An 8,408-nucleotide genomic window follows, 5' to 3' on the forward strand; every position below is an offset into this window, starting at 1 on the left:
CAACACCATAGAGGGCTTTGAAAGGGGAACAACTGAGAGAGGAGTGGTGGCTAGTGTTGTACCAAAACCCTTCAAGTGCTAGCCATTTGGACCATTTTGTCAGTGAATTGTGAATAGCACACCTCAAGAACATTTTCAACGATTGATTGCATGCTCGGTTTGACCATCAGTTTATGGATGGTAAGTCGTGCTTAACTACAATTTAGTATCCATAAGTCTAAACAACTCTTGCTAGAAATTGCTTGTAAAGACTTTATCTCTGTCTGAAACAATGGATAGTGAAACTCCATGAAGCTTGACAATGTTATTGAGGAATACCCTAGCAACATGTTGAGCTATAAATGGATGCTGCAGGAGTAAAAAATGGGAATTTTAGTGAATCCGTCCACAATTAACAGAATAACTGAATAGCCATCTGCTTTAGATAATCCCTCAATGAAGTCCATTGACAGTTCTTGCCATGCACTAGCAGGGATGTGCAATGGTTGAAGAAGACCTGGAAACTTGCAATTCTCATGTTTTTCCTACTGACATATGGCACATTGTTTGACAAAATTTTCTACAGCAGACTTGAGGCCAATCCAAGTAAAGAGCTTCTTAAGTCTTTGATATGTAGCTTGAATTCCAGAGCGGCCTCCCACTGTTGTGGAATGAAAAGTATCAATAATTTTGTTTTGAAGTGTTGAGTTGGCTTATGTCGGAGTATTAAGTAAGGGGACATCTTAGCTAACAGGTTCCATCTGGGATATGACGTCTGGCGGGGGATATATCCTGAACCCTGGTCCATCGTGCAACCAGCCCTTAGCTTGCACGACCAGCGCGAGGTTTGCACGACTAGCCTCCTTGTGATTTAATGTGATCCCATGACCATCCCTTACTAGTCGTATTTAGTGATATCTACTTAAGTGTTTTCCTTTTCGAGGCTCCTCCTCCAACGAACAAAGTCGTGGCCGGCACAGATGTACAGTGTCTCGTCCCGTAGCATTAATTGCTATGGAGTGGGGTGTTACGAACCAACTTAGCACCACATGATAGATGAGACATGGTCTGCAGAACAACCAAACAAGTGGATGAGTTTGCAGGTAGACTCACGGAAGGCTGGGACATAATGGCTTGGCAGATGAGCTTGTGGCGCATAGCGAGAGGACATGCATGGTTACCGAGGTAAGGTAAGAGTGTAGGCGTCCAAGAGGATGGGAAGGGCCCTATAGTACCACCGGCGCAAGGTGCGGAGCACACGCTCTGCGTGATGATGGCCTAAGAAAAGTACATATAGCTAGATATGGGTCAGCAAAAAATGACCAACTTGTAAGTTCTCATTCTCTTGCATATAAAGAGGAGAACAGGTCTAGCAAAGGGGGACTCATCTGTAACCAGTTCAGAAACACTGATAACAAAATACATAGGACGTAAGGCTATTATCCTTTGGAAGGTTTGAATCTGGATAACCACTGTGTTCTTGAGTTCATCACAAACACACGCACACCACAAGCATTGTTCACGCGCTTATCGATCGGTACCATCCCAACTGATGTTGGACAAGCTTTTCTTCAATTGATATTGCCTATATCATTATTTTGGATCCGATCATTTCTTATATGGTCACAAATCCATCACAACATATACATCTCTGCTACACTTAGAGCTTACCTTTTAGTTTTTGTGGCACCCTCTTGTCATAGAGAATGCTAGAAACTTGACGGCATTCTCAGTTCCAATACAGTGCTTTATTTCTCACCAGCCAAAAAACTAAAAGGTAAGCTTTGTTAAGTGTAGCATGGGTATGGTCTAAAGTAGCTCAATCCCATCCAGTTGAATGGTCTAACTGCTTTGTTATGGTGCAGTTTGTGATGCATTCATGCATAGTCAGTGACACGTAAGTGCAGATTCTATCACATCGTAATTACAATAAAATAGGGCAATGTATACTGTGGATTGTTGCTACCAATTGTACTTTCAGGAGTTGCAGCTTGCAATATATTCTTCAAACCTCATGCTTGGCCTGTGGTTTCTCTATATTATATCTAGGATAACCTGTGCTGCGCCGGGTCTTTTCAAACTCTTGAACATAATGGTCTTTTGTCATTTTGTGTGATGATTTCTTTCATGAGTAATTGCTGACCAACATCTTACAATCTCAGGAAACTTCTGTCAAGGGCTACTAAAATTTCAATTTCATCCAACCATACTCTGAAGCTTCATATTATGTCTCTTTGATATTGGAAGACAAAAAGTGGCCTGTAGTTGAGAAACTTGAACCTCTTTCTAAGATTGAATCAGATTCTCTTGCGAAGTTTGTACCACACTTTCTATCGAAGACATTTTTGGAATGCTATGTTCAAGGTTTGGCAGACTTATGCTAATCATGGTTTAAGTATATTTCCATGAGACTTAAATGGGAAGCATTTCTAATCTTACTTATTCACCTTGTAGGGAATATTGAACCAAGTGACACAAAATCTATAGTCCAGGAGATTGAAGACACTATATTTAATACCCCCAATTCTTTGTTCAAACCCATGTCTCCATCACAATATCTGACTAAAAGGGTTATCATGCTTGAAATGAGTTAAAATGCTACTACCAAATTGAGGGCTTAAATCCGAAAAATGAGAATTCGTCAATCGTCCAATATATTCAGGTGAGGGCTACTTACGTGGTGCTAGAGATGCAATATTGATCAAAAACTTATTACTGATTGGTGGTTGGTACGTTCAAACCTTTGGTGCAAAACTCATGTTCACCAAATCGATTAATTGTTGGTGATCCTGCTCTCAACTATTTACTGCTTATTATCAGTCCAATGATAGTTGGAACGCTGTGGATAAACTCTGTAGAATCTTTAAGTTTTTAACCTTTTTTTCCAATTTTAAAGCTTTGTGATACAATATTGTTCTCACATGCAAAAATAAAGACAACAAGGATTCAATTTAACAATAATATTTTTTACCCCATACAGATTTTATTGGGAAGTTGCTGTATTCTTCAACCACCAAGTGATGCTCTAGCTACTTAATAACATATCTAATTAGTAAATATAGCAGTGCAACTGAGTGTGAGATGTATAAAGCCTGACCATTTTGGCCCTTTTTATTTTCTTTAATGTATTATCCATTTATCCTTTATACGAGGTAGAGAATCAAGGAGATAGTCAATAACATCCGTAATGGGAAATTTTCGGCACCCGTTGCAACGCACGGGGCAGAAAACTAGTATGACCCTAATATCTTAAGGAGGAAGAAAGTCAAGAAACGTTCCAAGATGAATGCATAACGTTCTGTAACAGTAACGTTCTATAACAGTAAGGATACTAACATGTTTTATATATTCAGGTACATCAGGACGATGCCATTTCGAATATCAAACTTCAGCTATTCTCTCTAATTGCCAGCCAGCCTACCTTCAACCAGCTGCGAACCGTTGAGCAGCTTGGGTATATAACAAGTCTTTCTCTAAGGTATATGCCAGAGGTTTTGTCTTCCATGTATTTCTTGTTACTTTCTCATTTTAGGAATAGCATGAAGGTTTAGTTCACATTTGAATTTGACCATTTGGAGTCCTAGCTTACCATGAATGTTATCATTCTTCAGATCCGACTATGGAGTCCGGGCACTCCATGTTGTTATTGATCAGTCCACAGTAAAGGTACAAGTTCAAAGCTAGAGTAATTGATATGATAAACTCTCGCTTGTTTTCTCCTGCTGATGTTATATTGGACAGCTAGGATCCTTCTTACCTTGATGCTAGAGTTGATGAATTCTTCAAGATGTTTGAAAGCAAAATCCACGAACTGTCCGACAAGGATTTTAAGGTTAGTGGCTCCAATTTGCCCTTCAGAGCTAATGGAGCTCTCATGTTTTTCTTAGTTATGTGATGTTCAATGCCAAATATCCCTCTCATAATTAATTCACAAAACGCTATCTACAATCTTTTTACTGAATGTTAAGCAGCGACATCCACTACAAGACTCAGAACTGGTGAGGAAACTTGATTTAGAGAATGGATTATAAACTGGCACAAGATGTCTACATCATTACATCATAGAAGGGATATACAGTATTAGTACCAAGGATCAAAATAATGAAGAACTATAAATTAGAAAAAAGATTGCAGAAATATGATGTCATATCCATAATGTTTCATTTTAATGCAATACTTGATTATTTTATGTCCATAATCAGAGGGCATTACTTGATATTATTCGACTAGACATTTGCACTGCTGGCATTGACATGGACTTCTTATTTCAGAGAAATGTCAAATCACTGATTGATTCCAAACTGGAGAAATTTAAAAACTTGTGGGAGGAATCTCATTTTTACTGGGGAGAGATCGAGGCAGGAGCTCTCAAGTTTGATAGGGTCGAGTCCAAGGTAAGTGTTCTCCTTTTGACAACAATGCATGACATGATGAGAGAAAAATGGCATCAAGTACGAAGCAAACAAGAATACTGTAAGAGGAGAGCAAACTTTCACAAAATTTTATCATTGTTACTAAATGCTATTTAGAGGAAACAGAAAATAACTTCTTTCTAAAAGAAAGTCATGTCATTAATTGTCAAGACACCTGATCTCGAATAACATTTGCCAGGTTGCTCCCTAAGAGAGCTCAAGAAAGAAGAATTCATTGAATTCTTCGATCAGTACATAAAAGTGGACGCACCTCAAAGGAGGACAATAAGCGTGCAAGTCTTCGGCTGCAACCATTCGGCAGAGTTCAAGAAGGCGATCGCCGAAGCTGATCCACCGAAAACGTACAGGATTACAGATATATTCGGCTTCAAACGATCTAGGCAGCTGTACAGCTCACTGAAGGGAGGTCCCGGCCGGATCACGATGGACTGACAGCTATCAGGCTGCAATCCTTTTTCATATAATAATAGCCTGTGCATATGCATGAACTCGATTCTAGTTGACTCTGAAATCTGAGTGTCAGATTCGATTGACGATTGATGCTCTTCTTCTCTCATGGCTGAATCAATACACGACCGCATGCCAGTTTCTGGACAAATCTTAAAGCTGTAACCTGTATAGAGTCATGTATACATGTTTGTTTCTGTTACTTGTGACAACTTCGCACTATGTACAGTTTACATCATCACAGTGCAGAACAAGGCGCCATGAGGCGAGTGACCAACACTACACATACACACACACATACAGCTTGACCCCGGCTGCCCGACGCCGAACGAGGACCGTCACGGCGCCGCCGTCCTCGCCTGTATGTCCGGCCCGCCTTCGGCACGCCCTGGGGTGCCCACGCGCGGCCAACGGCGCCCCCACTCGTAGCCGCCGCGGTGCCACCTGCACCGGAACGAGCCCCGGTGCGCCGTGGGCGAGCACACGCAGTAGTAGTGCGGCCGCGGCACGGCCGAGGGCGGAGACGATGCGCCCGCTTGCGGCTCCCGCCGCCTGAGTACCGCGCAGCCCGGTGGCAGAGGCGGCAGCCCCGGGTGGCACATGCTCTGGACCAAACGAGCTGACCCGCGACGCGAAGCTAGAGAGGATCCGATCGCCCGGCCGCTTCACGTATAAAAGGGGGCGAAGAATGGAGCCGGATGCCGGTGTTTTCGGGTGGTGGCCTGGTGGGAGATGACTCGACGAGCGAAAAGGCGGGGAATATTTGTGGGCGGGGGTGGCAGGCGAGGCCGCTTTGGTTTCGCGAGGCGGTGGGAAGGGCGCGGGGCGTGGGGGAGGAGTGGAGCGGAGGGCGTGGCGCGCGCGGGCGGCTGGGGATCGCGTGAGGTGGGGTGCGTTGGCGCGGCACGGCGGCATGCTGCTTTCGTTTATCCAGTGCCCGACCCGGGGAGAACTTTGATTGCTTTCTTTCGGTGCACTCCTTGGAGTTGGGATCGGGGTGCGCGCCGGCCCAGGACGGGACGGGATAAGGACAGGAAGGTCCCGCAGCTTCTTTGCGACGGCCGTTTCTTATCCTCTCGTGTCTCGCTCTCGTCCGAGCAATGTGGCGTACCTGGACGCCAACTGATTGCTTGGGACGTCAGGTCTGTAAAAGTCCTCGTAGATCGGGCAATATGATTTTGTGGCAGACATTGCAAACTTGTGAGGAACCTCAGAGACGCCACGAAGTTTACGTTCCGATGCCACAGGGCATAGCACCGTTTCAAATGCTATCTTTTTTTTTAACAGTTTTGCTATATGTGGATTAGCCGGCTTTTCCATAAGCGTAGGTCATTTACAGCCATTTGATTTTGTACAGAGATTCATGTATTATTTGATTGGATGTCTGGATGTGAGTTAATCACTGGACACTGCTAATCAACTCGCGAGAGATGTCACTTGATTGTGTTGCTTCGACGTGATAATCAGCCTCGCCCTCTCCTCGTCCAGGTGAAGCGGCAGTGACGGGAGATGTCACTTGATTGTGTTGAAATTGATCTTGACAAACAATTAACATATTCTAACTAACGGGATCGAGAGATGGGGAGAGTCCAGTCCCTATAAGCATCATGATCGGAGGCGCAACTAATACATGATTGTGGTCTCGAGTCGAGTAGCGTTGTATAAATAAGGGGGTCAGACGCCTAGCGGAGTTAACCAATCTTGTGAGGTTCTAATCGTCCTAATAAATCTTTCACGATCCTAACACGGAGCTGAATCTACTTGAAGATCGCCGCCGTCATCACCATCGCCTCCAGCTGCATCGACTCACCCACAACTACATCTTCCACAAGCCGGCTAAGTCTACATCGACATCTTCTTCAGGCCAGCACTGCATCAACTTACTGTACATCGACGACACCTATCCGATCAACTCTTGATGGCGTTACCGAACGCAGATTAGACTTCATGCTTCCGCAATTACGTGTGTCTATTGTTAGGGCTAATGATTATGAGTTAAGACTCGTAAGCTATAACAATAGTATCAGAGCCAAAATTAGTCCTAAACAGACCTAATTATGCTTAATTAAGACTTCATTATGTTCGGTTGACACCTATTAGTGGTCAATTAGTCTTAATTTTGATCGGATTAAGCATATTGATGATCAATTATGTGTTTAAGTTCATATTAGGCTCAGTTTAAATGCTCATGATTATGTTTGACCTATCTTAGGCCTAATTAGTGATGGATTAGAACACATGTTCATGAATTAGGGTTCTTTGCCTCAGATTAATGCATGTTCATGTGTGTTTTGGGGTTCGGAATGGGCAAATCTGGCATGGGTTTTAGCTCTATTAGGCCTCGGGTAGCATTAAAGAATGAGAGTAATTAGGGAAACCTAAAAAACCCTAATGCAAATTCTAAAGAAAATCCCCAATCCAATCCCTAAATCCCAAATCAAAGCCCTAACCAAGAAGAGAGGGGGGCCTTACGTGTTTGCGAGCTTATGCTGTCATCGGATTGGCCTCCTCCTCCGGTGGATTCGCCTCCTCCTTCTCGGGTGCATGTGGATCTTCCTCGGAAGCTTGCGTCTCCGTCTTGTGTGTGTGCTCGCCGGAGCTCCGCCGCCTGGAACCCCTTCTCGCCGCACGCACCATCAACACGAGCAACACCACAGAACCAACCGACGGAGGCGCGCACGACCTCGGTCGCACGTGCGCTCCGGCGGGTAGGCCCGTAGTGCCGCCCTCTTCTCATTCTCTCTCTCTCTCTCTCTCTCTCTCTCTCTCTCTCACCGGTGCTGTTGGACCAGTGGCCGCCTTTCCTCTCCAGGCCGTGTGGATTTCTCGGATGAGACGGAGAGGAGTGAATGATAGGGTTAGGGTTTTCGGGGAGGCCGGCGGTTTTGATCACCGGTGGGCCGTTCGATCGCGATGGACGGTGCCGATGCTCTGGGCTGAGCTTGGCCGCTCGCGAAAAATGGGCCGGGTGCGGTGGTTGGGCTACGCTCTCGACCGGGCCAACACACGCACAGGGAAACGAGCTGCACGCTTGTTTTTGGGTTGCAAGGCCAAGTTTTGGGTTTCTTCTTTTTCCCGGATTTTCCAGTGATTTATTAACGTCTTAACTTTTATGTAATGGAATTTCTATTGAAAATAGCCCAAAATAATGATGTTTTATGCAAAAAAAAATTATGAATTAATTATTTGGTTGAATTGGAACCAACGTGAAGATTTTTTTGGAGAATTTTATGATCAATTTATGTAGGTTCATAATTACTTTCTGACCAAAGTTGACTGTAATTATGCACTATTTTATGTGTTTAATCAAATTCTTTTCCGTTTTCTACCCAATGGTGATGCGGATTAGAGTTTTAATTCTTTGGCATGATTAATCAGAGCAACGTAGGGTTATTTTTGTGCAAATTATTTTCTTATGATAAATTTCTAATCTGGCCCAATTTTTCCTCTCCAGTTCTTAACGCTTCCTCTGTTACCGCCACAATTGACGGCATAAAGCAACTTACAGGGAATAATGTTCCCGCTTGGAAAGCTAAGATGACCATTATC

The 8,408-nt window shown here is 43.9% G+C and overlaps 1 pseudogene; it reads left to right on the top strand.

The window, feature by feature from the left end:
• The first annotated feature begins 1,028 nt into the window (after positions 1-1,028).
• LOC133907004 (insulin-degrading enzyme-like 1, peroxisomal) lies at positions 1,029-4,852 on the top strand (annotated as a pseudogene).
• The last annotated feature ends 3,556 nt before the right edge of the window (positions 4,853-8,408 follow it).

Source organism: Phragmites australis, chromosome 2 (assembly GCF_958298935.1).
Source record: "Phragmites australis chromosome 2, lpPhrAust1.1, whole genome shotgun sequence".
NCBI classification, from domain to species: domain Eukaryota; kingdom Viridiplantae; phylum Streptophyta; class Magnoliopsida; order Poales; family Poaceae; genus Phragmites; species Phragmites australis.